At 43.3% G+C, this 27,431-nt stretch overlaps 1 protein-coding gene across 6 annotated transcripts in view; it reads right to left on the reverse strand.

The window, feature by feature from the left end:
• Positions 1-27,431, reverse strand: part of TANC2 (tetratricopeptide repeat, ankyrin repeat and coiled-coil containing 2) — a 1,023,243-nt gene that overhangs the window by 647,198 nt on the left and 348,614 nt on the right. For all 6 annotated transcript variants that reach the window (XM_063960011.1, XM_063960012.1, XM_063960008.1 and 3 more), the window contains one exon: positions 5,911-5,976. The gene's annotated coding sequence lies outside the window, so the exon portion shown is untranslated. The remainder of the gene's footprint in view (positions 1-5,910; positions 5,977-27,431) is intronic.

Consider the following 27,431-nt stretch of genomic DNA (forward strand, 5'->3'; position numbering starts at 1 on the left):
GCTTCAGTGCTCCGGACTTGCTGGTCCACCTGCCCGTTCCGCCGTCCTGGGGGCACTCACGATGTGGGTGTCCACTTTGACACAAAGATCGGACGGGGGACAGCCACAGCCTGGGGAGGGGATGTGGTATGGTCCGGCTTTTTGTTGCCTTCCCTTGCAGCTACGGAGACTTACCTTCCGGCGCTTCACGGAGAGTCGGGGTGTTCTCCTCTGATGGTGTTGCCGCTCATTTTGCCTTGGTATTGTCCGTGCACGGATCTTGAATTTTCTCTCTGTGTAGCATTGATTTTCTCCTCCAACGCGTTTCAACCGATAAGGGACTTCTTCTGGGAGTTGTGAGTGGTGGGTGTTCTACTGCTTCTTACTTCTAGTGTCCGGTATTGTTTGATTCGTTGTGGACTCAGTGCTTGTGATTTCTGATTGGGTGAGTGGCTTGTCAATTACTGAGAGCCGTTCCTTTACTTCTGCTGATGTGCGGCATATCAATTAATGGGAGTCTTGACCTTGCTTTTGTAATTTGTGGACTTGGCAATTCTATCTGTGTGTCTCATTGCCCCAATTTCGTTTTATAAATTTGTGTTTGGTTATGCTGAGCAGGTCTTCCCTTATGTGGGGTAATTGAGGTGATGTAGCAGTAGTATAAACTACATAAAAATGAGTAGCATTTACTAGATGATAAAAATAATAATAAAAGATAAAAATAAGTAATGAAATTGCTGTAATACTGTATGGATAGAAAGAACGAAGGGAATAAAAAGGTATAAAAAGGTATAGATAGGTATGAATATATAGATATATGCTAAAGTAATGAAAACGGATAGATTGTAATGACTTATAAGACCTAATCAAGAATAATGACATCAAGAATATTAGAGGTTGACATGAGTTGAGTGTGGATGTAAATATTACTGGGTGTATTAGGAGTGTCGGAAAGTCTTCTTGGTGATGGTGGTGTTATAAGTTGTGAAATATTTGTTTGTTAAACAGAATATTGTAATCGTATTGTGCTGTCATTTCTTATTATGACTTCCCATAACATCATAACATCGGTTCTGAATATGACAAAACTAGTTCATATCTGTGCGATCCAAATGTGCATCCTGTGTGAAATGCGTCTATTGTTGGTTTCTCTTGTATTATTTCTACTTATTTTTTGCATATAATGGATTTCATCTCATTGTCCAAATTTAAACCTCTTGGAACTAGTGTCTTCAGTTCATATATCCAGTGTAATTCCAGTTTGTTTATTTTCAGCGTGGAGTCTCCTCCTCTCCATCCTGATTTGACTTGCTGTATTCCTACAAATGTTAATGAACTTGAGTTGCAGTTGTGGCATTCCTTGAAGTGTCTCGAGAGTTTGTGATCCTCAAATCCCTTCTTTATATTCCTTATGTGTTCATTTATTCGTGTTTTTAGTTTTCTTGTTGTCCTTCCTACTTATTGCTGATGGCATCCACATTTTAGAAGGTATATGATGTTTTTACTGTTGCATGTAATGTTATTTTTAATTATTTTTAAATTTTATAGTCCTTACCAGTTACAGTTGATTGAAATTCTGTGACTGGTTTCGTGCTATATGCTCGTTGGTTTTTACATATATATAGCACGAAACCAGTCACAGTATTTAAATCAACCGTAACAGTAAAAACATCATTTACCTTCTAGAATGTGGATGCCATCAGCAATGTATTCTTTGGACGGTATACCATTAATCACATCAGGAAATAGACTTATTTTTGGACCCACAAGAAATCTTTCCCTCCGTTTGTAACACATCAACATATTTATTGTTTCAATTTGTGTACTCATTGTTCATATATTATTCCAAACCTCTCCCTATATCCCTATAATTATTCACTGTTCCTTTGTTTTTCTCCCCTCTCCCCTGCATACGAAAATATACCGTGCAGGGTATGTATGCATTTTATACCTTTGCAATGAAGTAAAACATTTTGTATCTTTATTTCCATTTTATGCATCATTAATTTGTTACAAAAAAAAAAGAGACAAAACAAACAAAACACACCAGGTTGAGCGCAGCACATACCTTTCTTTCTAGGCGTTATAATAATGAAGACCAGAGGAGAGGTCACAGTAACCAAACAACGAAGAAAATGATCAGCGCATGAATTAGAATTTTAGTAGCCAAAGTCAAGGATGACACCTAGATATTTCACATGCAGAGCAGTGATGTGTGGTGGGGTGGGGCAGGTGAGGCAGAGCCTTTCCTGTCATACTAACGGTAGTGTTGAAGTTTTGACTGTATAAAGTACATGAAAAATACAAAGAATATGTGTGAAATATCTTCTTTGCATTATTCTAATCACTTTTATAGCCAAAACGCTGGAGTAAAAAGTCTATGGCAGGTGAGGCAGTGCCTCACGTGCTGACCTTTTCTGCACTTCTCAGATCAAAACTCACCAAATTTCCAGGAGTTTACACTGATGCACCTGTGTATAATGCCCAGATGTACCGTTTGGCTCATATATTGCATGTAAATCTGGCTCTGGTGCTAGCCAGTGCCTCCTGAGCCATTAACTTCACCGCACATCCCTGAAATTGTGTAGAGTCAGAAGAGAAGGGCAACAGAACACTGGGGGACCATTATGAGAAGGGGAAGCAGAGGTGAGGTGGGTGTACAGATGTCCTCATTCATCTTTGCTGCAGTCACGCTGAACAGCCCTTCTTGGCATGCCAGGTCGCGTAAAAATATTCTAGTGTCAGGCATATTTTTTATTGCAGAAAATGTGCCTTTGTCACAACGCAATGCGACTAGGACGCACAAGGAGACTGTGCGGATTAATTTGATATATGACACTTGTATATCTGTGTCTAACCGAGACTCTGAATCTGTATACGAAGTGCTACAATGTAGCAGCCATAGTTTTTTTTCCCAATTCAAGATCTGTTCTGCCCAGTGTACAGACTCAGTCACACACAATATACAAGTGCCATATCAACTTAATTAGCACAGCCACCTCATGTGTCCTGGTCGCACTGCGTTAAAAAAAAGACACCCAATGTTAGCAGAGTTGCACAGGACCTGGTGGCTCACTCACGACAGGCATCTTGTGCTGTGTGGAGTATTGAGGCTAGATGTAGCTGTAGTTACAGAGGAGAAGCAGTTGGACATAAGAGTTGAACCAGGAGTGTTGAGTGACGCAGCCCAATGTACTGGAGGGTTTGGTTGAGGAGGGGGTGGTCAATGGTGCAAATTTATGCTGTGAGGTCAAGCAGTGTAATAATAGACACAAACACTAATAAGTGTAAAGCTATTTAGCAAATTAAGGTGAATAACAAAGGGCATGAATCACGGTTGAACATAACGTAAATCTGTTTTGCAGATAGATCTTGCAATTGAGTAATTTTGTGTCAAATCAACACACTTTTTGTAAAAAATTGTTACCTCACCAGCTCAGATTTTGTTCACATTTGGTGTATGGAGAGTATATATACTGTATGTAGTCTAAGAAAAATACTATTTTTTTTTTTTTTAAATATCTCATACCGTTTCCAAATTATGGCTATGTAATCTTTTAAAATCGCCATAGCAGCTCTCCTAATTAAGCTAGAGGGGTGGGAGTGGGCTAATTTTAAGGTGTTTGTATGCCCTCTCCTATGATGTACAACACAATAGGCTTTGTAAGGAAAAACTTTCCAAATTCAAACTGAAATTTTTGATAATGATTATCTGAAAAAGTGCATCGACTAAAAAAGTTAAAAAAAAGTTAATGAAATAGTCTATTATGTGTGGCTTCAAAGCGATGGACAGAAAATAACACAATGCATACCTATTACAGTACATGGCCAGATAGTGTCATTCAGTGTCATTCATATGTAAAAAAAAAAAAGAAAGCATGTAGACAGAAAATTGAAACAAGACTCACAACTAATTATTTAAAAGCAGATAATATATCATTAGCCTTCCCTTTTATAAAGTGACTAGGAGGCATGCTTCATTACTGCAAACTGATCACTCATTGCACTGTAAACCTACAAATAGATTACATCATTATAATCAGTATGAGAGTATTAGCATAACTGGAAGGGATTTAGAGGCATTCAACCAATCAGGTGTGGCAACAGGTCATCGTGATCAACTTACTAACTACATCCGGTTTTGAACACCGGCAAGTGATTTACCTACAAAATGCATGTCTTTTTGGCATGCAGTATGTGAAGCATTTTGCATGAACATACATCTATGTGCCCATTCCCACACTCGTCTTGGCCACCTAAGTCGTAAGTGCTTTGTCAGCATGCATCAGCATGTGAATGTTGATTTGGTTAGTAGGCACAGTGTGAAAAAACTTGTTTATGTCCAACTCTCAATGACACCAGTGTCAGACTGGGGCATGAAGGGCCCACTAGGGGATTGTAGTGGTAGGGGCCCATGCTTAGGGGTGTGTCCAGTCTCCAGAGGGGGTGTGGTCAGCTGCCACAGAGGCTTGGCTAACCATTAGAGAGTGCATGGTCTAGGCCCCTTGAGAAACAAATAGTAAACACTGCTAGTGCTTGTATGATAATGCACCAGATTAATAACAGCAATTCACTGTAGGAAATACACCACAGTCTAGGTAACATAAGTATAATGGTTAATTCAACTGCACAGTTTAGAACCTGATCACTAGAGGAGGAGGTGGGTGCCCAGGCAGTGGGGCCACTGGTGTGTGTGTGTGTGTGTGTGTGTGTGTGTGTGTGTGTGTGTGTGTGTGTGTGTGTGTGTGTGTGGGGGGGTTCCCCTACGCTCCTGTGGGCCAGTCAAACTCTACATGAGTCCCACTATGTACCTGTGAGAGGAGGGAATGCAAGGCAAAATTGCTAGCAAAATAGTGTAAATATTCGGTTCTTCAAGCAAAAACATGCAGGTGCTTGAAATTCCCATGTCACTAAACAAAACCTTCACCATTTAATGATTTATTTTTCCCATCATGCTGGACAGACGCTAAAACATCGGCCAACTTGCACAAAATAACCACCAAGACCATAATCACTCAAAGATAACCAGAGATGATCTCTTAACAAGCCCTAACAAGATAGGCTGCTGAACCCAAGAGCCTAACCATAATTTTTTTGTCCAAGCTGGCTGTAAAGCATACTTGGCTACTCTACAGGACTGGTCAAAAATCGTGCGGCACTACCGGCCACCAGGAAAAGTGGGCAAGTTGCCCGCAGCGTGACCGCAACTGCCTTGCAGCCGCCCACATACTGAGTAAATGCCAGTAATATTGGCATTGTATAGCAGTGAGTGTGGTCTTGATGACATGTCTGTGCAACCACGCACCAACCCCTTTAACAAACTACACCCCCGCAATGTCCCACATTGTGCCTGGAGGGGGCAGCAGGAATGCCGGCAACTGTGTTGTACAGTGATCTAAGAGCTGCAGAAGTATGTCTCTACTAGCTGCAGTCATGCTGAACAATGGCTGCAAAGGCACTTCCTGTATAACAAACATTTCTTGCATAATAAGTGGATGGCATTGATGCAATTTCCACCAACCACATACATCTACACTGGCCAATTATACGTGTGGCAAATCTGGGTTGTGAACCAGCCACCAGGTTTATATTGCGTGTAACCTGCATTACATTTATTTATTTATTTTTGCTTTTCAGGTTTTAAATTGAATTACATGAAAGGCAGCAGTACTTTCAAGCAGCAAAAGAGCATTTGAAGGGCCAAACCAGGCCTCCTGTTTTCCAGTTAGACAACTAAAAGCATTCTAACAAAAAACACAAACACACGCTAAAATACGCATTGTAAGATACATAATATAAAAATACTGAACACTCCAGACTAACAATTTAACAGTAGGAATGAATTCCTTTTGTGAATAAGATATATTTTCTACAGAAATACACAATGCTGCCATTTCATCAGACAAACATTAGCCAGTGGCTGAGACTTACCTTGTGCAGAGTGAACCAGGTGGCGGCCGTGAGACACTGCGACTCTCTCCATACACAGCACAAATCCTGACAGACACAAAAAAAAGAGGAAAATGTTGATTCTCTGGCACGCGGTCCCCTCCCTACACCTGTTTTGAATAATTTCATCAAGAAACAATGGGTCCTATTTAATTCAAAATTCTCATTCTTGCATTCCAACAGACACTGTTTCACAGTTTTTCCATTCCAAACCATCTTAAAGAGCAATACTGAATCTGACTCTACAAATGTCCAGCACAGATAACCGTCTATTTACTCTGCACATTTCTTTCTTTCCATGTCTGGCAGATAATTGTAGCTGTTTTTAACAATCCCTCCAGCACAGTATCATACAGTATCATGACCACTGCAGAAATAGCTCTTCTAGACACACCAGGAGACATTCATGAAGAATGCTGTTAATAATATCATTTTCTTTTAGTGTTTAATATAAATGCATGTTTTCCCCTGTGCACCTGTTTTTACATATCCCCAACTGAGTAAAGGCATAGATAAAGATTAGCAAGCTTAAAAGTGCGGTATCTCTGTGGTATATAATTATTAATTTATGAAACAGACAACTCCAACACCATTTCAATTGAACAGTGTATAAGATCAGCTTTGGAAGTACGATTAACAACCAGCATACAGTATACAGATGTGTCCTCATACATCACTGCTGCAGTCACGCCAATTAGCCCCTCTGGGTACGTTAGGTTCCATGAGACCAAACTTGCCGACCTCCAGGCTGCTCTGTCCTGGAGAGAGCAGCCATGACGGATCAGCCGTAGCGGGAAGGGGGGGGGGGAATGTAGGTGGTGACATGTCACAGGGGGTGAGGATGGAGGCGAGTGGCCACTACGGGGTCGTGGTGGCCGAGACATGTCATCATACCCAAAGTCCCGCTATATAATGGCAAGATAACCGGCATCATATAGCTGGGGGTGTAGCCAGGATGAGGCGAGTCAGCAAGAATCACATAATCGGCCGCCCGTACTGCCCACTTTACTCACAAAGTGGGTGGCCGGATCCGGGCTTGTGCAGAAATGTCGGGAGAGCTGGGAGGGTCACCTGGTTTTCAGAAGCCTCCCGGCCAAACCAGGAGGGTAGGCAAGTATGCGTGAGACTCTGCTAGCGTTGCCGAACCAGGAGAGTAGGCAAGTATGCGTGAGACTCTGCTAGCGTTGCCGAACCAGGAGAGTAGGCAAGTATGGGTGAGACTCTGCTAGCGTTGGGTGTCTTTTTTGCAGAAAATACCACTTATTCACAATGCGATACGACTAGGACGCACAAGGAGTCTGTGCCAATTAATTTGATATTTGACACTTGTGTATCTGTGTGTAATGGAGTTTCTGAATCTGTATACAAAGTGTTACAATGTAGCAGCCGTAGCTTTTTCCAAAACAAGTTCTGTTGTGCTCCATATATAAACACAATATACAAGTGTTGCATATCAAATTAATCATGTTGCAACAAAGATGCATTTTCGGCAAAAAAGGACACCCAACCCTGGCACAGTTGCACGGGACCTTGTTGCTCACCCGCGCCAGGCATCTCACACTGCGTGTTGTATTGAGGCTAGATGCATGAGGACACATTTGCACATACCCTCCAATCGTGGAAATAATTGTGGCCAGTCTGAAAAAAAAAAAAAAAGAGTATGGTCTCAGGACAAATGAGCCTTTATTGTATTGGCCATAATAATTTGTATCCAGGAATGGTAGCATCCGTCTATCATTCAACATGCAAAAATATCGGTATTAGAAATCAGCTGTGATTGGCATCTGCATTTATATCCTGTTATGCCGATGGAGAATCACGGACTGATGAGCCTCGATTTTGTACAGATCTGCAAAATCTTGCATGTTAAAAATCCTGACTCGCTGATTACAATAATTGGGTTGGGATCGACAAATAAGAGTGTATTTCCAACATGTTGGTCTTTGCTGATGACCCGACCCAGTCATCGGCAAAATGGGAATTGTTGCAATTAATCACAAACATGTGGGCCCCATTTGTTATTTTTCACCTACTCCTATAAACACACTGCCTAGTCATCTTCCCACAGAGATCAATGGGACAGATGTATTAACCTGGAGAAGGCATAAGGAAGTGATAAACCAGTGATAAATGCACCAGCCAATCAGCTCCAATATGTAAATTAACAGTTAGGAGCTGATTGGCTGGTGCGTTTATCACTGGTTTATCACTTCCTTATGCCTTCTCCAGGTTAATACATCTGCCCCATTGATCCCTGACACCATTCTGTTTTTACCAATATAACAAAAAGAAACATGCAGCCAAGGTTTTGAAAAGTCCTAATTTCGTAAATATTCCCCATAGCTCCCTTCTCCCGAAGACCTATATCTTAAAGAAGCATTTCCATGACAGAAAAACAAAGGTATTATTTCCATAAACCACATTGGCAGGTTATAAGCAGCAAATTGGTAATTCTATCTTTAACAAGTTTTTAAAAAAAATTCTATTAATGATTGATAAATCTGCATATGTTCACATGACACATGATGAAGTAAGCGCAGAGGCTTTACAACACCCATCTGAGCTCAGTTATCATTGGGGCATGCTCACCTCTCTTTGGGGGTGTGTCACACTGCTTAATTCTCTGGGTAACAAGTTCCCACCAAAGAGTATAGTTATTACTTTGCTGTTGATGTTCTGTTCACTAGACAGAGCTTGGACAGATCATGTGTCCATACCATTAATAGTATACATAACAAAAGAGAATGATTAGAGTGCAGCAGGAGTCTGTTGTGACCAAACGGACCCAACACATGGCATGGCCATTGCAAACACAATTCCATGTTTGCATTAACTAATTGTACTTCAAACATAACTAGATATTAAAAGTTTGATAGTTCTGAGAAGTCCATGGAGTATCAGTGTCCTCTGAACATAGCTTTACAGTATTCACCAGATGGGTAAGATGCAAGTAAACATCCCTCCAGACACCAGTGTTCTGGTACACAGAGCCTGAATTGCACTAAAGACAGATGGGCCTTTTTCTAATCTATTCTTACTACACATGCTGAGGGAATTTCTTTTTTTTATTGTATGTGTTCCCTCCATACTAAAGCACAGACTTACCTCACAAGGGCCATAAATCTGCTCATACACAACATACATTTCAAGTTTAACCTATTTTTGAAGGTAATAATCTGGGGTTCGCAAAGCGGACCTGTCATCTACTCCCACCTGCTCCTTATACAGATATCCAAACAAACATATACCAACATCCAAAACATTCACAATTTAGGTGGAAAATCCCCAATTCAATAAAAATAGTCAGGACTTTTATCCTGACCACCAGAAATGATGGAAAGTAATGCTCCTTTTCCACTGAACACCGAACAAATGACTCGGGTTATTTCCGGGTCTACCCGGGTCATGGTGTTGTCAGGGCCGGATCTAGACCTTGTGGCGTTCCAACCGGGAGGCTGTATGTTCGTCCCATGTTGATGTGGATTTTCTCAGAAGCTACGGTTCCAAAGACATACTGGTAGGTTAATAGGCATGCGGTTACAATACCCAGACGTCACAATGCCGACGCCGGAATCCCGACAAGTGGTGAAATACTGCCGCCAGAATCCTGGGTGCCACAGACTTTTCTCCCTCTATGGGTGTCCACGACACCCACAGAGGGAGAATATAACCAGTGTGGCGAGCGCTGCCGGCATACCGGTGGCCGGAATCCCGCTGATGGTATACAGACGGCCGGGGTTTTTCATACTGATCCCGGTTAATAGGCTTCTGACTAAATGAACCCATGTGTGTGGTAGGGAAGAGAAATTGTGTGTGGGATAGGATTGTAAACGCCACTGGTGCAGGGAATGATTATTTTTCTCTGTAAAGCACCAAGTAATATGTAAGTGCTACAAAAATACCTTCTTATCCTGTTCATTGTGAGTCTGATTCTTGCATGAATTAGTTGTAGTGGGGAGAGTATTAGCTACCTTTAAGTGTTTTTTTTTTTTTTTTGCTTTTTACCATTGAGAATAACCTTTACTACAACTACCAACTTCCCTCGAAACAGTGCAGCCCAAATAGCTCCTGTTTATGGCTATAAGGCATCAGCCTGAGTTTGACATTCTCTCACTACTATGCCGTCCTTCCAGTTCTGTGATGTGTCACTGAGAGGCTGAACATGTATCTGTAATACGGCTATGCTGCCAGTGAATGTGCTGACAGAAGGGATTTAGAGGTCTATTTACTAAGCCTTAGATGGAGATAAAGTGGACGGAGATAAAGTGCCAGCCAATCAGCTCCTGTCATTTTTCAAACCCAGACTGTGGCATGTCAGTTAGGAGCTGATTGGCTGGTACTTTATCTCCGTCCACTTTATCTCCATCTAAGGCTTAGTAAATAGACCCCTAAGTAACAAGGGGGGAGATTTATCAAAACTTGGAAAGAGATACAGTGGACAGAAATAAAGTACCAACCAATCAGATCCTGTTATTCCACTCTACAGGTAGTTTGAAAGAAAGAAATAATGACTGCTGATTGGTTGATACTTTATCTCTCTCCACAACCTCCCCCTTGGTCACAAAAAGTGTCAACCTGAATAAAGCTTGTAGTTGGAGAAAGTTGCTTTAATAGTTGACATGTCGAGTTATAAACTGATTATCAGGTGAAGAACTAGAGCAGTACATTGGAAAATCACAGGTGACCATTATAGATTCTGTATTTTCTTCATTATCATAGTAGTCTAAACACCCTTGGTTTCATTTGACCACCACCGCTTATGGATTCACATAGAGCTGGACAGAATGTGGGCTTCATTCTAAGTCAGACGCAAAGTTGCTGTACTTGCAGGCAGAAGTCTGACTTACTACCTATGAGATAGGCCAGGGGTAGCCAACCCTGGTCCTCAAGAGCTACCAACAGTTAACATTTTCCAGGTCTCCTCACAGAATCCATCTGTGGATCTTTTAGAATGTGTCAGTTAGTAATGACAGCACCTGTGCACCTGCTAGGTGAGCTGGAAAACGTGAACTGTAGGTAGCTCTCGAGGACCAGATTTGGCTACCACTGAGATAGGCGAACGTGGGGGTTTGTGTGTCTGCGAATGGAAAGCTGTGCTACCCACTGATATTGCACCAACTGCCGTACCAGTCATTGGACCTTATTCAGAGACGGAAGCAGATCTCTGCATACGCATCCAGATCTGCATCCATCTCCTCACATGCTGGGGGCCGTCCAGCATCATGGCTGGATCCAAAATGGGGCGACAGGGGCACATTAGGGGCCCCCACAATATCCCCCTGCATTGTGCCTGCCGCCGCTCCCCCTGCATTGTGCCTGTAGCCACTGCTGGTAGCCCTGCTTTGAGCCGGCCGCTGATCCAGCGGCACTGAAATCGTAGCACAGCATGATTCAGCTGTGTCTCCGATTTCCCCAGCACACGGCCGGCCATGGCCGCAGCCGCCGGCCGGCTCCGCCCGCCGAGCTGCTGCTGCAGACTGTGATGTCAGAAACTCTTGCGGGATTTCACTCACCACCGCTGGGATTTCTGTGATGTCCAGGAGTGGCGCCGGCTGTGTGTGAGTGAGTCACGGCGCCTTAGAGTATCAGATTCTTTTCACGGCACCCCTAGGCCAAAAGTTCTTTATTGAGAAATTTAGAAAAAAATATTAAAGTAAGTAAATTGTGTTTATAAGGTCATCCTTAAGTTCAATTGTGTGGTGAGGAACAAGATTTGCTTCTGTTTGTCCACATACAGGTATGTTATGATTGACAGATACCAATGCTGGTTCTTCCTATTTAATTAACATACCACCCAACTTTTTAAAGTGAGGTAGAGGGACACCTGCGCGCGCAGCGTGCGGCCATCCAAAAAAGGGGGTGTTACCTATGGGGAAAGGGCGTGGCTTCACGCGAGGGCCCACAATCGTGAGCCACGCCCCCATTTCCGTCACTGAGTGGGCATGCCCAGCGCTCTATGAGCTGCTGGCATGTCCCCTCTCCCTCTGTCTCATGTGAATAGATGCTGTGCGCATGCTAAGCAGAGCAGCAGTGACAGGAGCCTCCCAACTGCCCCACCAAAGCGGGACCCTACTGCCTGCGGGTGGGACAGCGGGAAAGTCCCCCAAAAAGTGACTGTCCCGCGAAAATCTGGACACTTGGGAAGTATGCATTAACCATAAACCATTTTAATTGGTCCTGGATCACCAACCCAGGGCACCCCTGCAAGTGTCATGAAGCAACCCACGGCACACAGTTTGAGAACCACTGCATTAGATAATGCACAGTCTGGGCCACTTTGAGAGATATATATATATATATATATATATATATATATATATATATATATATATATATATATATATATAATGCACAATATGTCTGGCACTCACGCTTAGAAGCTTTCAACAGGTCCGGTGCACAACCTCTCAAACGAGTATATGGATCCCACACAATGGAGGCACTCGGCGAAAAAAATAACTGACACCACCACAGCCGGTACCGGCTGTGGTGGTGTCAGTTATTTTTTTCGCCGAGTGCCTCCATTGTGTGGGATCTATATATATCTATCTATATATATATCTATATATATATATATATATATATATATGTGAAAAAGTGGAGAATAGCGCCTAGGTGTATTCAGTAAGACCCCTATAAGCAAAGGGATAAAATGACTATATAGTCACACCTAACACACCTCACATATACGTAAGTGGCAGCTTTTAAACAGTATAGAGCTAAATATTAGAAAATGAAGTATAAAAAGCGCCTGGTAGTGTTGGTGACTCACTCCTCGTGAAAAAAATTGTGATAATAAAACAGATAAATTATAGTAAACTTAGCTGCGGGTATTTCTGGTAGATGACTCTTATAGACAGCACATGTAAAGGAGAGATAAAATAGACATAGTGTGTACTGTTTTTAAAAAACCACAGGTGTTTTTCTGTATATATAACATACAATTTATAGGAACTATGCAGGTTCCAATTTTAAAGGAGAAACGAAGGAAGAAGTCCTCATTCTAGGACGAAACGCGTTGGGACAGGGACTGGATGCCCACCCCTTTCTGACTTCCTATCCGTGGACAGATAAGCCATGTTTTTACCTTATATCCTGTACGTTTGATACTTGCATTTATGGATGAAATTTAATCCAATACCCAGATTTGTGGACAGATAAGCCTGCTATATTTTTTAACATTGTACGATTAATACCTGCATTTTTTTGAACCAGCTGCTATATATGTCCTTTGATTTTGTGTATTATTTTATCTATATGTGTAACCTGCATGTTCTGGCAGGAGTGTGTCTATTAAACTATTGTTTTTAACTAAACATAGTTTCTCCTTTAAAATTGGAACCTGCATAGTTCCTATAAATTGTATGTTATATATACAGAAAAACACCTGTGGTTTTTTAAAAACAGTACACACTATGTCTATTTTATCTCTCCTTTACATGTGCTGTCTATAAGAGTCATCTACCAGAAATACCCGCAGCTAAGTTTACTATAATTTATCTGTTTTATTATCACAATTTTTTTCACGAGGAGTGAGTCACCAACACTACCAGGCGCTTTTTATACTTCATTTTCTAATATATATATATATATATATATATATATATATATATATATCTATATCTATATCTATATATATATATATACACACACACACACACACACACACACACACATGTACACAATCTCAGGCTCCCTGTCTCTAACCCACTGGCCCGCTCTCCATCGCCTGGCCACTTGTTGGCATCAGGAGCCCTGAGCCCTTGCCCTAACAAGCTTTATAAAAGTGAGACACAGGTGTGCCTGATTGTTGGGAGCGCTTGTTACAATACCTGGACCGGAGCTGCATGGATGGGATCTCATGTATGAAATTGCAGGATATTTCTGTGTATCAACAGCAATGAATACAATAATATAATTTCCAACTGCCAGATAATCACAACACAACATTAAAGAGACAACCTGCTGTGTCCCAAAACCTCCCTGGGGCTGCCTCTTGGTCCAGTCCTAAACCATACCTCCCAACATGACCCTCTCCAGGAGGGACACAATGCTCTGCTCCTGGACTTCTCTCTTAATTTATGATTGCTGGCACCTGTGTTGAACAGGTTAATAGATAAGAAAGGTGTTTCAGAACAGGTGAGGGCAATCATAAATTAAGAGGGAAGTCCAGGAGCAGAGCATTCTGTCCCTCCTGGAGAGGGTCATGTTGGGAGGTATGCCTAAACCCAGGTCACCTTAACCCTGGAACCCGAACTGTTGTGCCCAGTCCTGCAAACACCCAGGGTGGCATCAGGACTGGACTGCCACAAAATAAATATATATATATATATATATATATATATATATATAGATAGATAGATAGATAGATAGATAGATAGATAGAGAGAGTGAATACTGCTAGTGCATGCATGATAATATACCAGACTATTAACAGCAATGCACTGTAGTGAGCACACTATAATCCTGTGCTGTATAAGGTAACATATGTGTAATGTATAATTCAGGTGCACAGTCTGGAACCTGAATTCTAGAGGAGGAGGTGGGGCCCCAGTCAGTGGGGCCCACCGGGGGGTTAACCAGAAAATTGGTCTCTGTCTGCTATGACTACTGTCACATCTGAAGATGAGCATCAATTATTACATTTGTCAGACATGCTGTAGAACTTTTCACGACCGATAGAGCGATTACTTGCTGCTCGGTCACCGACATGCAATTATCTGCTTGATCAGCTGATAATTGACTGATCGGGATGATAACTGCACAGTGTACGGACACATTTGCTCCTTCAATGAGTTTTGCAGCCAGTTAAATCTAGAACAACATATATGAGCAGCAGAAACATGGTACTGTACATATAGGTATCTTATGGATGATACTAAAATTTCTTTAACTTTTCTACAGAGCAAATGTAAATATAGCATATCAAGTTATGTAAATCTATGGGAACGTTTATGTGCCCAGTAGCCCTTTAAATCAGTGAGGCAAAAAAACTCGGCAGCTCCAACAACTATTTAGAACAGAAGCAGCAAAATAAATGTTCATGTGTCTTGAGAACTCTGCATGGAGGGTGTATATTTTGCCCACTGAAAGATTTGTCTGGCTTAGCTACACAAATAAGAAAAAAAAGTTTAGGGGAAAAAAATCTCTGCTGCAACATGGAGGAGTACCCGCAAGCCCTAACACAGCATATGATCCTTATTTATATAACAGGGAGAACGAACATTCCAGGAAGGAATGCAATTAGACTACATACACATGAAATCCATTAGGAAAAATAAAACTTACTCTACAAGCTATGCACATGGCTAGCTAGGGCTGCCAACAAATGGGGCAGCTCCAGGCATTATTTCTGAACAATTTTTAAACATAATTGCTGACCTGGTGAAGAAAGAGGACCACTTATACAACACATGCCAAACACAAGAAACACTGGATAAGATGCAAAATAGCCCTTGCTACTCCCATCAAATGTAGACTACCAGCTTACCTGCTATATTCTTATCAGGTAATCTTGCTGCAAAATCTTAAAAGGTTTAAAAGAGAATTTACTTCCAATGAAAAAAAAAAACGCAAAAGGGTTGTTGGGTTCATTAAAAATGTTAACAACTATACATGGAGCCATTCTGTGGGTCAAGCCAAAATTTAGAATGAAACCTGTCAAGTCTTTAAAAGCCAGCAACACAAATTACAATGCAGCAAATAGTAAGCAGCAACACAAAGGACAATGCAGCCTCTAGTAGCCAGCAACTCCAATGATAATGCAGCCAATATGAGACAGAAGCAGCAGTGACAATGCAACCATTAGGAACCAACAATGGTCATGTTACTGAAGCCCTTTAATTCACTGGAAGCCAGCAACACCGATGATAATGCAGCCACTAGGTACCGTACCAGCAACACCAATGGCAATACAGACATTAGGAGCCAGCGACACCCCAGAGATTGAAACTTGACAATTCATTAGGAGCCAGCGACACCAATCTTAAGGCAGCCAAAAAGAAGTGACACCAATGAGAGAGACAGCTGTATCAATGAAAATGCAGCCTCTAGGAATCATCAGCACCAATGAGAATGTAGCCACCTGGAATAAGCAATAAACAAAAGAATGAAGTCTGTTATTCCCAAGTAGCAACATACAGTACAAGGACACTAAGGGTGATGATTCAAGTAGCTGCAAGTTCAGTCTGCGGAAGTCACAGGTTACATTACAGAGCACACTGCAGGTTATTTTCATTGATCAAGTGTGCTCCTGCAGCATGTCACACAATTCAACCATAAAAGTCTATTTGAAGCACCTGAGGAATGTCAAGCGGTAATTCTACAGTGTACAACCTGAGGGAAGTGCATGAAAAAGTGGGGAAACCATCCTGAATGCCAGAAATGTGACAAGTAAGATTGGATAACAGTACAGAATGCTATTAGTAGTCATAAGCAAAGTATTATGTTCTTAAAAGGTGCTATATGGCTTTTTTGAATCATTTTTATTAACAGTGAAAAAGTAATAGTAAGCACCTAATTAAAGCCTATACATCATAAGTTCTCAAACTCGGTCTTCAGGACCCCAAACTGTCAAAAGGGCGGAAATCAAATGTAATTTGCGCCGACATCCAGCAGATGGCGCCCAACAGAGCTATTAAATTGTAGTTCTATTCGGGAGCGATAGGCTGCCGGTGCTGGCATTTCAGCTCAAGCCGAAATGTGTGAAGACCTGTTTGGCCGCAAAACGACATTTTTCAGGATCGCGCCCATTCGTTTAGTCCGGTTTAACTGCTTTATGTGGCTAAACCAGACACTAATAGGCGTGATCAGCACGATAATGGGGATCAATGGAATATCGCACCGGTGATCTCCCATCACTTTAGATGAGAAATTGGGGTGTGATCACAATTGAATTCTCCCCAATATTTTCCAGGTTATCCAGCAGGTGCACAGGTATACTCATTACTAACTGACATATTTTAAAAGGTCCACAGGTGGAGCTAATTATTTCACTTGCAATTCTGCGAGGAGACCTAGAAAACATGCACTGTGTGGGCTCTTGAGGACTGAGTTTGAGAACCTGTGCTCTACATTATTTTGGGGTACAGAAAAGCCTGTAATGTGAATTTATTTAGGGTTTTAAAGGAAGTTTAAAAAATATTGAGGGGAAAAAACCCTTGCAACTCCCATCTCAACAACACCCTAAAATACATGTCCCATATAATTTTGTGCTTTCTACAGGAAACCACCTGAAAAATGACATAATATTGTCCGAATCATGCAAATAAAACCCCTTCAAGTGCATAGTTATTGGGAGGAGTGTACAAGATATTCTATAATGAGTCTTGACATTTTTACCTTCATTCAAACCCCCCCCCCCTCCCCCTATTTAGGACCTGCAAACTTACCGTATATAATCAAGCATAAGCTGACTTTTTCAGCACTTTTTGTTTTGATGAAAAAGCCACCTCGGCTTATACTCGAGCCAGGGTTATGAGGGACACGGAGAGCACAGCGCGGCTCTCCTGTGTTCCTCCTGCATCTCCGGAGGCAGCGGCGTGTGTGTGTTAAAGGAAGTGCACGAACCAGCACTTCCTTTAACACACACCGCTGCCGCCGGAGACGCAGGCGGGACACAGGAGAGCCGCGCGCTGTGCTCTCCGTGTCCCTCCTTCAGAAGACAGCGCGGGAGCGACGGAGGGTAAGTATCTAGCACTGTGGGGCATATCTGGCACATCTGGCATTGTGGGGCATATCTGGCACTGTGGGGCATATACGGCACACCTGGCACTGTGGGGCATATCTGGCACTGTGGGGCACATCTGGCACTGTGGGGCATATCTGGCACTGTGGGGCATATCTGGCACTGTGGGGCATCTCTGGCACATCTGGCACTGTGGGGCATCTCTTGCACATCTGGCACTGTGGGGCATATCTGGCACATCTGGCACTGTGGGGCATATCTGGCACTATGAGGTCTGTGTACGGGTAGAGCTGCATTTCCCACCCTAGGCTTATACTCGAGTCAATAAGTTTTCCCAGGTTTTTGTGGTAAAATTAGGAGCCTCGGCTTATATTTGGGTCAACTTATACTCGAGTATATACAGTACATCTGCATTAATTTCCACTGCTTTCTTACTGAATAGAAAAAGCTGCTCCTAACTCATGCCTAACTTTATGAATATCCCATTTTAAGTAGCCTAAAATTGCTGCCAATAATTATTCTTTCAACATTTTTAGTTTTTTTTTTTTAAGTGAATAAGTTTGTATTGATTTTTAATAAGCATTAATGCACCATAAACAATCACCAAACTGAACAATATGTGTGGTCTCTTCTCATTTGCAATATGTTATACAAACATGAACACAGGTTGGTGCATCCGTACATGAGTTTAGGATACAAATCAATATCCGGAGAACATGAGTTGTTTATCAACATATGACATGGTTGCATGCCTCCCAACATGACCCTCTCCAGGAGGGACAGAATGCTCTGCTCCTGGACTTCCCTCTTAATGTATGATTGCCATCACCTGTGCTGAAACACCTTTCCTTTCCATTAACCTGTTCAAAACAGGTGCCAGCAATCATACATTGAGAGGAAAGTCCAGAATCAGAGCATTGTGTCCCTCCTGGAGAGGGTCATGTTGGGAGGTATGGGGTTGTAGACAGTTAACCTGTAAAACTATTAAAATTGCTAGTCACTGGAGTGAGAGGATAAAACATGCACAGATAAGTTCAGAAACTTACTATATCTATATGCCATTTTTATTTAGGGAAATGACCTTATATAATGACCTAATATAATGTGTTCCTTTAAAATCTATTTAAACATGGGGAGGGTGAGCATGAGCTTGCACCGCTGGCTGTGGGAGGGTCTTTATGGTTACCTTCTCACCCAGACCAAGCAGACTATCCAGCACTGTATAGGAGGCACCCACTGCGACCTATCCTGATGTATAGGGTGAATCTAACCAATAAGCCCATATGCCAAGGAACTCACTTTTTCGTCCGTCCTTTGAGCTACCGTCTAATTTACTAGGGATATTCAGGCCTTTAAAACTGGACAATCAGAAGTCATCCATAACCTGGCTATAGAAACTTTACCAAGCATGCACATATTAACATTTTAAGGTTTTAAGGTAGGTCTGTAATAAATGTGCTTGGAAAAAGATTGCAGATATCCCGTGTCTGCCTCTATCATCATCTTCTAACCACACTAACAAGCCCAATTATGCCAGAAAAGATTCAGCTGCTCAGTTTGAGGAAATTGGATATTAATTGCATATTAATCCCATCTCCCAGCACTATTACCAGCATTATCTAAGTTATTCAACATCAGTCTTTGCAGTGTAGATGTAAGTATGTCACAAGCTCCTTTTTACACATATTTTATACTGCAATACACACAATATTAACCATTAATAAACCCAAATATGAGAATTCACCATCATTTTCCAAGCTACAACCATGAGAAATGGCAATTACACAGAACAAAACTGCAATCTACAGCCTCATAATGACCAGCTAAAGGGCCCTACTCACTTGGCGATGTGCCGCCGAGGTGCCCGACAGCCTATACGGCCGACGAGCAACCCGGCGGCGGGGGGGCAGTGACTTCATTGAAGTGCAGGCAAATATGGACGAGATCGTCCATATTGGCCTGCATGCACAGCCGACGGGAGACCAGCGATGAACGAGCGCGGGGACGCGCATCGTTCATCGCTTATGTCTCCACACTGAAAGATATGAACGAGTTCTCGTTCATTTATGAACGAGATCGTTCATATCTTTCAGAATATCGCCAAGTGTGTAGGGCCTTTAACACTTGCAGGATTATAGGGGGTCATTCCGAGTTGTTCGCTCGTTGACGATTTTCGCAACGGAGTGATTAGGGCGAAAACACGCATGCGCATGGTACGCAGTGCGCATGCGCTAAGTATTTTAGCACAAAACTTAGTAGATTTACTCACGTCCGAACAAAATATTTTCATCGTTGAAGTGATCGGAGTGTGATTGACAGGAAGTGGGTGTTTCTGGGCGGAAACTGACCGTTTTCTGGGAGTGTGCGGAAAAACGCAGGCGTGCCAGGAAAAAAACGCGGGAGTGTCTGGAGAAACGGGGGAGTGGCTGGCCGAACGCAGGGCGTGTTTGTGACGTCAAACCAGGAACGAAACGTGCTGAGCTGTGTAGAAGTAAGTCTCGAGCTACTCAGAAACTGCTAAGAATTATTTATTCGCAATTCTGCTAATCTTTCGTTCGCTATTCTGCTAAACTAAGATACACTCCCAGAGGGCGGCGGCCTAGCTTGTGCAATGCTGCTAAAATCTGCTAGCGAGCGAACAACTCGGAATGAGGGCCATAGTCACTAGTTACCAGCCCGTTAAAATTACAGAACAACATAATGGTAATGTTAGCGCCGAAGGCTGTGCGCGCCCGACCAGAGCAACACTTTAATTGCTCCATCGGGCGCCAACTAGTGGCCCCCGGCCTGCAAAACACATGAATTGCCCCAATAGAGGTGAGGTGCAGCATTGGCCTTTTATTGTATAGGATATACTACCTCTGTAGAGACCAGGACCATCATTAACATAGATGGTAAGTAGGACCACCAAATTACATTATTAACCCTCGGTTAATCACAGATTAACAAAAAAGATAAACCCCCAGCAAAAATACACTGAAGCAACAAATGATCTTAGTCATGTTTGCTTCTCTTAAATACAGTATGTGATGTACAAATGTGACAATTAAAATACCAGCATTGTGCTTAATCTGCAACTTTATATCAACTTAATTGTGACAAAAATAAAATCATATCCCCTAGTACACTATACATTAAAGTAAGATACAGCTACTATACAAAAGTCCAAGAAACACTACCAGCAGTGGTGGTCTAAGGGGCCAATTCAGGTTGGTTTGCAATTAGCTATCAACTGGAATTTTTACAATCGCTCCACGGGTGGATGCGCAGAAAATGCAAACGCCTCTGCCAGCAGGCTACCCTAATTTAGCGATCTCGCTGAAACTGCGGTGCAACTGCAATTTCAGCGTGCTCAAGGGGGAGGGGGCGGCAGTTAGCATGCTGGGCGGCCTTACTCGACGATGGGCGGCCCCCAGAATGCGATCAACAGGATTGCAAATTCAGTGTGGCTGCTTTTTAGGTGTATCCATGTACTGGGAACAGAGAACTCTTTTTGGACTTATCCTGGGGAACCCAAGAGTATCTGGAACTCTGTGTGGGACCAGTTGAAATCGACTGTCCGATGAGTATATGTGTACCTGTGTACCAGCGACGTGTTACATGTTCTTTTATATGAATGTCTGTGAGTGCATTGTTTGTTAATTAAATACATTACCCTATATCTGGGTGGCTGCACTATTGTATTCCTTCCTTCTTTTTTTCAGTCTATTCCTTATACACCTAACTGTTTGGAACAATTCTGAGAGACTCATTCGAATCTGTGTCAAAACAGAATAAAAGGATTGCTGCACGGTGATTATACCTCCAAAGATCCATCCAAAAGGGGAGGTTTACCATTACATTACCTGGAACTTATGTTAAGGGTGACCATGTGTGTGTATTCATGCTAACAGGTGTATGCGCAAATTACACATCTTCATTTCTTGTTTATGTATTGTGTGGGGAAATATTAGAGACATTTTCCTTTAATGCAGGGATAGGGAACCTTTGGCCCGCCAGCTGTTGTTGAACTACATATACCAGTATGCCTTGCTACAGTGTTGCTATTTGGCCATGCTAAAACTGTTGCAGGACATGCTGGGATGTGTAGTTCAACAACAGCTGAAGGGCCGAAGTTTTCCCATCCCTGCTTTAATGTATATGCTGCTACATTTACTCTTTATCCAGTGCAGAAAACATAGGACCTTTTTTTCTTAACTCTGATACTTAGCAGAATTTGTAATCCTAAGGGTGTGTACACGGGATCCGGTCTGAAGATCGACAGTGTCTAGGTCGACAATGTTTAGGTCGACTACTATAGGTCGACAGTCACTAGGTCGACATGGATGGAAGGTCGACAGGGTTTCTAGGTCGACATGTGCTAGGTCGACAGGTCTAAAGGTCGACATGAGTTTTTCACATATTTTTTTTATTTATTTTTTCATACTTAACGATCCACGTGGACTACGATTGGAACGGTAAAGTGTGCCGAGCGAAGCGGTAGCAGAGCGAAGGCACCATGCCCGAAGCATGGCGAGCGAAGCGAGCCATGCGAGGGGACGCGGTGCACTAATTTGGGATCCCGGTCACTCTACGAAGAAAACGACACCAAAAAAAAAATATTCCTCATGTCGACCTTTAGACCTGTCAACCTAGCACATGTCGACCTAGAAACCCTGTCGACCTTCCATCCATGTCGACCTAGTCACTGCCGACTTATAGTGGTCGACCTAAACATTGTCGACCTAGACACTGTCGATAAAACGAACCACACCCGTGTACACACGGTGAGATCCTTGCTATGCCCGATTTTCACTTGCGATTTCCCCTGAACTCCCCGGAGCCCAGCACCACCGATTATGCCTAACTTTTCTTGAGATATGGACTATGTGTGCTTACGATTTTGGCTTATGTGAGATTTTGGCTTATGTGAGATGTCATTGACATGTGAGATGAACTAGATAGTACACCGATCTAGCAGGGATTGACTTGCCTGCACAGTCTATCTTTTCTTGCGATGCCGACCTGGCGGGACCGCGCATCAGAATCGAATCGGGATCGCAAGGTGACTATCACTTTGCGATCTGCACTAACTTTTCTTGAGATTTTGACTATATAGTCCAAATCGAAAGAAAATATCTCACCGTGTGTACACACCTTAAGTCTTAATATGTGTCTAGCAAAAGGGTGAATGACGCCACATCTGTAATTATATTTAAGAAAAATGATGGCTTATTGTGAGCACTAGTTTTCCTAGGCACACAGGAGGTAAAATACATAAGGGTATATTCAATTGAAGTTGAAAACTGCCGTCTGTCGAAAAGACGGCAGTTTTCGACTTTTTAAGGTCGAATCCTGATTCGACCTATTCAATATTTTGCTAGTCGAAAAGCACGTGGATCGGCGGAATAGCTGCCAATCCACGTGTTGATGTCGAAAACGGGGCCAAATCCGACAGGTTTTGGCCCCCTTTTCAACCATCTCAGTCCGACATCTGATGTCGGACTGAGATGCGGACCCAGAGGAGGCGAGGTGGTGAGCCGCAGGGAGACATGGGGACCACCGGCGGGCATACAGGGAGATCAGCGCTACAGTAGCGCTGCAGCTGGATGTCACTCACCCGCCCGACCTCACGGCAGCTTCCACCTGGCTCTAGCACACTGCTGGAGCCGGGTGGAAGCTGACGTGAGGTCGGACGGCTGAGTGACATCCTGCTGCAGCGCTACTCCGTAGTGCTGATCTCCGTGTATGCCCCGCCAGCTGTCCCCCCGCGGCTCGCCCCCCTTCTCCTCCTCTGCGTCCCAACTAAATTCGACTTGAAAAAGTCAAATTTTAGATGGGATTGAATAGGGGTTGTCGGATCCATTTTGACAAATACATCTCGGAATGGATCCGACTTTAATTGAATACACCCCATAATCTCTCTCTCTCTATTCACCACTGCTCTGCTAAGCAGGGCAGCAAGACGCAGAGCCTCCCAACTGCCCCCCCCCCCCCTTCCACCGCGGGAAACTGCTGCCCGCGGTTGGGACAGCGGGACAGTCCCCAAATAACGGGACTGTCCCGCAGAAATCGGGACAGTTGGGAGGTATGGTTTACGGTTTCATATCATTTCAGCTACAGATGCATTGCTTCCTCTCTTGGCCGCGTTTGTTGATGCACTCGGCGATGCAAGTATTAGGCCTCATGGTGTCGGCTTTCGACATGGTGGAGCATGCTCAATTTCATTCCCGTCCTCTGCAGAAACGGATTCTTGCCAAATGGGACGGACTGCCTCACTGGATCAGGTTTCAAATGATCTACTTGTCTCCGGAGGTCCGCATGTCACTGACCTGGTGGCTGCAAGACCAACGATTGAGCAGGGGTCGTCCCTTCTTGATCTCCAACTGGGTCCTTCTGACGACGGATGCCAATCTGAGGGGTTGGGGCGCGGTGTTGGAGCAACACTCTCTTCAGGGTCGGTGTACCAGGGAGGAGTCTCTCCTCCCGATAAACATTCTGGAATTGCGGGCAATGTTCAATGCTCTGAAACTGGCCCAGCATCTGGTACTGAACAGGCCTGTTCAAGTACAGTCAGACAACGCCACCGATCGAAGCCGCATGAAAGTGATGGAAGTGTCAATGGGCGGAACGCCATCTGCCAGCCATATCGGCAGTGTTCATTCCGGGGGGTCCTCAACTGGGAAGCGGACTTCCTCAGTCGTCAGGGCGTACACGCCGGAGAGTGGAGCCTTCATCCAGAAGTATTTCAACTCCTAGTGGACAAGTGGGGCCTACCAGATGTAGACCTGATGGCGTCTCGACACAATCACAAGGTTCCGGTCTTTAGAGAAAGAACAAGGGATCCTCAAGCGGCATTCGTGGATGCACTGGCAATTCCATGGAACTTTCAGCTGCCATACGTGTTCCCTCCAGTGTCACTCCTGCCCAGAGTAGTGAGGAAGTTCAAGCAAAAAGGAGGTATCCTTCATCTAATAGCTCCAGCGTGGCATTGGTTCTCAGACATACAGGGTCTATCGCTAGAGTGTCCTCTTCGGCTTCCGCAACGACCAGACCTCCTTGTGTTTACCAGCATTTGGCCCGACTGGCTTTGACGGCGTGGCTCTTGAAGCTTCCGTACTGATGGCCAAAGGATTTTCTGAGGAGGTCTTTCAAACTATGCTGAAGGACCATAAGCTGGCTTCTGCTCGGATTTACCCTAGGGTCTGGAATTCTTACTTTCTTGGTGCGCATCTAACAAGTCATCATTTACAAGTTTAGTACGGCCAAACTTTTGGCCTTCCTACAACTGGACTTGGGCCTTCGACTGGCCTCCCTCAAGGTTCATATTTCTGCCTTGTCGGTATGGTTTCAGAGAAATATTGTGACTCTGCCATACATTCACTCAGGGTGTTTTACGTATTCAACCTCCCTATGTCCCACCTGTGGCTCCTTGGGATTTGTCGGTGGTTCTGGAGGTTTTGCAAGAGTCTCTGTTTGAACCTCTTGAATCTGCGGACCTTAAGTGGCTTTCCCTCAAGGTCTTGTTTCTGCTGGCTATTGCCTCTGCTAGACGGGTATCAGATTTGGGTGCCTTTTCTTGTAGGTCCCCCTATCTGATTTTTCACCGTGAACGGGCGGTTCTTTGAACGCAGCCTGGTTATCTACATAAGGTGGTGTCTTCTTTCCACCTTAACAAGGAGATTGTGGTTCCGGCCTTTGTCTCTCCGGATTTATCCTCCAAAGAATGGTCTTTGGATGTGGTACGGGCTCTCCGTATCTATGTGAAGAGGACAGCCTCCATTAGGAAGTCTGATTCTCTCTTTGTACTGTTTGGTTTTCACAAACGTGGCTGGACTGCTAAAAACCAGACCTTGGCCAGATGGATTAGAATGGTGATTGCACATGCTTATGTACTGGCTGGCCTTCCAGCTCTTGCTGCCATTAAAGCCCATTCTACTCGGTCTGTTGGACCTTCTTGGGTGGCCCGCCATAGTGCGACCTTTGAACAATTTTGCAAGGTGGCTACGTGGTCCTCAGTGAACACGTTCATAAGGTTCTATGCCTTCGATACTTCCGCCTCCCAGGATGCCTCCTTTGGACGCCGGGTTCTTGTGCCCGCTACAGTGCGTCCCCTCCCATGAGGAACTGCTTTAGGACATCCCCGATGTTATTCCCTGTGGAATACCAGTCTATCCAGCTGCAGAAAAGTAGATTTATGGTAAGAACTTACCCTTGTTAAATCTCTTTCTGCGAGGTACACTGGATTCCACAGGGCGCCCACCCTGACGCACTTAGCTTCTTTGGGTTTGTATGGCATTAGCCGCTGATACCTTCTCCTGTCGTGAGAACGTGGTGTATGTGGCTACTAACGGTTGTCGTCTCTTTTGCCTGCTACTGCATTGGACTGGTCAACGAAACTGAGCTCCTGTGCACGGAGGCGGGGTTATAGAGAAGGTGGCGCTGAGCATCTTGGGAAGAGTCAAAGCTTTTAGCCTGTTGGTGCCTCGGATCAAGATCCTACTCTATACCCCCCGATGTTATTCCCTGTGGAATCCAGTGTACCTCGCAGAAAGAGATTTAACAAGGGTAAGTTCTTACCATAAATCTCCTTTTTTGTAACCTATGAGATCCAACAGCCCTCCCCATTCTGATGTACGATCATTAAATGGTCAGTCCATTCCTGCTTACCATTCCTGTTCTTCCTCCTTTGATATTTGATACATGTGATGATTAATTTTTAGATATCCCATTTGGTGCACAGTAATTTCACATCTTCACATTGTTCAACTCTCCACATTGAGAACTATTAGTGTGTACACACGATGAGATATTTTCTTACGATTTTGACTATGTAGTCAAAATCGTAAGAAAAGAATGCAGATCGCAAGGTGAAAGTCACCTTGTGATCCCGATTCTATGCCGATGCACGGTCCCATGAGGTTGGCATCGCAAGCCTAGATAGTCAAAATTTACTTGCCTGCACAGTATATCTCTATAGAAGAGATAGTCAAAATTGACACTTAGCCAAAATCGCACAGTCAGTATCACAAGCACACATTATGTGCTTGCGATGCCAACCTAGCCCCAGTCGCATAGTGAGAATTGGGCATAGCCCGAATCTCAGGGTGTGTATGGGCCTTATCGGTGATGGACATCCTTTATGCAAGATATTGGTATGTATGTTGGTGTATTAGTGTCTAAAAACTTTCAAGATATTAGATTGAAATTTACTAATTTCTTTCAGAACCACCTAGATTACTAAACCCCCGATGAAGTCCTAGGGACAAAACGCGTTTGGCTTTAAACAGCTATATTGATAGTCTTCAGAGAAGAATCTTGCCAGAAATTTAAATAATTGAATAATATCGATATGCATCGTAGGTCCTGGTTATACTACTGATAACTTTGGAGATGGATTCTGTCAAACATTGTAATCATCACCACCAAACAATATTGATGTAACTGTTTTATGTATGGTCAATATTTTTTATGTGATTACGTCATAGACGTTCAAACAATGTCAATTGATTCATTGTTCTTTTTATAATATTTTTTTTTCCTCGTTTTACATGTGATGGTTATGCACTTCTGACTGATAAGGTGGTTTTATATATTTGACATCCTGAATTGATCATAGCAACCTTGAGATCCCTATATATACACACACACTATATATATATATATATATATATATTCACATACAGAGAGTCTGGAATGTAAGTATAAAGCTCAGAAAGCGCTGCAGGAAATAGGATCATTGACACTGGTGCCTAGTCACCTCTACTAGTCCCAAAAGGGGGTTTTCATTATATTTACTAAGACTGTCAAATACCCCCATTAGTCAGTAGCAGAACTT

The sequence above is a fragment of the Pseudophryne corroboree genome, chromosome 3 (genome assembly GCF_028390025.1).
Source record: "Pseudophryne corroboree isolate aPseCor3 chromosome 3, aPseCor3.hap2, whole genome shotgun sequence".
Classification (NCBI taxonomy): domain Eukaryota; kingdom Metazoa; phylum Chordata; class Amphibia; order Anura; family Myobatrachidae; genus Pseudophryne; species Pseudophryne corroboree.